We start from the raw sequence: 3,833 nt of genomic DNA, 5'->3' as shown, positions 1-3,833 counted from the left end.
TAAAAAACTAAGCTGCCATATCTGTTGCCATACATCTGATTCTCATCCCCTCCACATGTCGATCAAAAGCTTTCGCCGAAAGGGCCTTAGTAAAAGAATCTGCCAGGTTATCTGCTGATGCAATCTTGGCGACGACAGCTTCTCCTCACTTGACGATGTCTCGTATCAGGTGGTACTTGTGCTCTATATATTTACTTGCTTTATAGGCTCGTGGTTCCTTTGAGTTTGCAACTGCACCGCTATTATCACAATAAATTGTGATGATCTTGGGCAAACTAGGAATCAAATCTAAGTCCATTAGAAAATTCCTGAGCCATACAGCTTCTTTGGCTGGCTCAGAGGCTACCACATACTCAGCTTCCATGGTTGAGTCCGAGACTCATTTCTGCTTAACACTCCTCCATGCAATGGCTCCACCTCCTAGAGTAAACACATAGCCTGACGTAGACTTACTATTGTCCCTATCTGATTGGAAGTCCGAATCCGTGTAACCCACAGGGAGCAAATCGTCTGCTTGGTAGACTAGCATATAATCTCTAGTCTTTCTCAGGTACTTCAATATATGCTTTACAACAGTCCAATGTCCTTGTCCAGGGTTACTCTGATATCTGCTAATCATGCCCACGGTAAAACAGATATCAGGTCTCGTACACAGCATTGCATACATAAGGCTTCCTACAACCGAAGCATAAGGAGCTGCCTTCATATCCTCCATCTCCTTTGATGTCTTCGGAGACATCTCTTTAGATAAGGATACTCTATGTCTAAAAGGTAAGAAACCTTTCTTGGAGTTCTGCATGCTAAAACGAGTAAGGATTGTATCTATATATAAAGCTTGGGATAGACACAACATTCTTTTCTTGCGATTCCTTATAATTTTAATCCCAAGAATGTGTGCACATTCTCCTAAATCCTTCATATCAAATTGTTTGGACAACCATACCCTTATGTCTGATAATATCTTGACATTGTTGCCAATTAACAAAATATAATCTATGTATAGTACAAGAAATACCATCACGTTTCCGTTACACTTCTTGTATACACAAGACTCATCCGGACATTGGATAAATCCATATGATAGGATTACTTCATTAAACCAGATGTTCCAAGATCTTGAAGTTTGCTTCAGTCCATAAATGGACCGATTGAGCTTGCACACTTGATGTTCTTTGCCTTTTTCAATGAATCCCTCTGGTTATTTCATATGAATATTTTCTTCAAGACTTCCGTTAAGGAATGCTGTCTTGACATCAATTTTCCAAATCTCATAATCTATATGAGCGGCAATGGATAAGAGTATCCAGATAGACTTAAGCATGGCTACCGACGAAAAAGTCTTCTCATAATCGATTCCCTCTTTCTAAGTATACCCTTTTGCAACAAGTCTTGTTTTGAAGGTTTCTACCTTCCCGTCTGTCCCTCTTTTCCTTTTATAGATCCACTTGCATCCAACGGCTTTTACACCATCAGGTGGTTCTACAAGCTCCCAGACCTTATTAGAATACATAGACTCTATTTTAGAATTTATTGCCTTTTGCCAAGATACTGCATCTATATCTTGGAGTGTTTCGTCATATGTCCGGGGATCAGGTTCATGTTTACCCAGGATCAAGTCCGAAGACTCTCCTAAAAACATGAATCTCTCAGCTTGCCTTACAACCCTCCCACTACGACAAGGCACTGTCTCTGGTTGTGTATCATGTGTGACACATGTTGCAGTTTCTTGTGGTATTCATCTTGTACTATTGGTATTAAAGTAGACGTGTCCTCTCTTATTTCTTCTAGAACTATTTCACTCATGGGCTTATGGTTTATTACATAATCTTCTAAAAATCGAGCATTGGTGCTAACAATGATCTTCTGATTTTTAAAATAAACCACCTTTCGTTCCCTTAGAATATCCCACAAACAGACAAACTTCTGTACGTGATTCCAACTTATCAGTATCTCCCTTCAGCACATGTGCTGGACTACCCCATATCCGGATATGATACAGACTAGGCTTACGCCCATTCCATAATTCCATGGGAGTAGAAGGAACTGTTTTAGAAGGTACCATATTTAGAATGTACACTGCTGTTTCTAAAGCATATCCCCAAAATGAATTTGGTAATTCTGAATAACTCATCATCGATCTAACCATTTTCATAAGAGTCCAATTCCTTCGTTCTGCCACACCATTCTGTTGGGGTGTACCAGGTGCAGACAATTGGGATTGAATCCCGACTTCTGATAAGTAATTCCTAAACTCTCCAAAGAGGTATTCGCCACCACGATCAGACCGTAGTGTCTTGATACTTTTACCAAGACGTTTCTCCACATCAGCCCTATATTCTTTGAACTTGTCAATGCATTCAGACTTGCGGTGCATCAGGTAAATGTATCCGTATCTTGAATAATCGTCTATAAAGGAGACGAAGTATTCATAACCACCTCTTGCCTGGATAGACATAGGACCACACAAATCAGAATGAACCAGTTCTAACGCATCTTTGGCTCTATACCCCTTGACCTTAAAAGGTCTCTTGGTCATTTTACCTTCCAAGCAGGATTCACATGTTGGAAAGTTTTCTAACTCTAATGAACCCAAGAGTCTATCGGCTACAAGCCTTTGAATCCTACTTAAGTTAATATGACCAAGCCTTAGATGCCAAAGATACGTTTGGTTCATTTCCGATGGTTCTTTTCTCTTATTAGAGTTAGAAGATGTGTTATTAATTTTCATATTTTGCTTTATGGGAGAAATTGGATTTAAAGTATATAAATTGTCAACCAATGCACCAGAACAGATAATCACTTTATTTCTATTTATAACTACATTATTACTAAAGGAACCTGAATATCCATCCAAATACAGTTTAGAAACTGAAATTAAATTTTTTCTAAAACTGGGTACATAAAGACAATTTCTTAAAATCAAATTTCTATTCCTATCAAAAGATAAGTAGACGTCTCCCACTGCAACAGCCGCCACCTTAGTAGCATTGCCCATGTAGACAGTTATCTCTCTATCAAATAGTCGTCGGGTTTCCTGGAACCCTTGCAAAGAATTGCAGACATGATCAGTGGCTTCCGTATCTACACACCAGGTGCTGGTAGATAACACCGCTAAACATATTTCAACTACTAGAGCATGAGATATACCTTTATTGTTCTGATTTCTACGAGGACAGTCCGCCTTCCAATGTCCTGACTGCTTGTAGATTAAGCACTTACCCTTCAGCTTCTTCATTCCAGCTTTTTGTCCCTAAGGTTTATTCACTCTCTTTGTTGAAAAGACCTGTTTCTTCTTCTTCTTGCCTTTCGGCTTAGAAGTAGAACCATTTTCAGCATAGTGAATCTGAGAACTTTGACGAAATATACCTTCTGCTGCCTGTAGTTCTGTCAGAAGTTCCGCCAACGTATACTCTCTTTTGTTCATGTTATAGTTCAGGCGGAGCTGCTCAAAACTTTTGGGTAGCGTTTGGAGAATTATATCGACCTGGGTTTCCCCATCGATTTCTCCTCCAAGAACTTGTATTTCGTTCAAATAGGCCATCATTTTGAGGATATGATCCCTTACGGGTGTCCCCTCAAACATGGTGGCTGTCATTAGGTTTCTCATTGCCTCTTGCCTAGTAGTCCGACTCTAGTGCCCAAAGAGTTCTTTGAGATTGTTCATTATATCATAAGCTGTTGGTAAATCTTGATGCTGATGTTACAATACATTTGACATTGATGGCAAAATGTAACACCGCACCATCTCATCAGCTTTTACCCATTTCTTATGATACTCAATCTCCTCTGGGGTAGAGTCACCGTCAGGTGCATCAGGGCAAGCCTCAGTCAGT

The sequence above is a fragment of the Zingiber officinale genome, chromosome 5A (assembly GCF_018446385.1).
Source record: "Zingiber officinale cultivar Zhangliang chromosome 5A, Zo_v1.1, whole genome shotgun sequence".
Taxonomy (NCBI): Eukaryota; Viridiplantae; Streptophyta; class Magnoliopsida; order Zingiberales; family Zingiberaceae; genus Zingiber; species Zingiber officinale.
The sequence above is the reverse complement of the archived record's forward strand: the minus strand, read 5'-3'. Positions refer to the sequence as shown.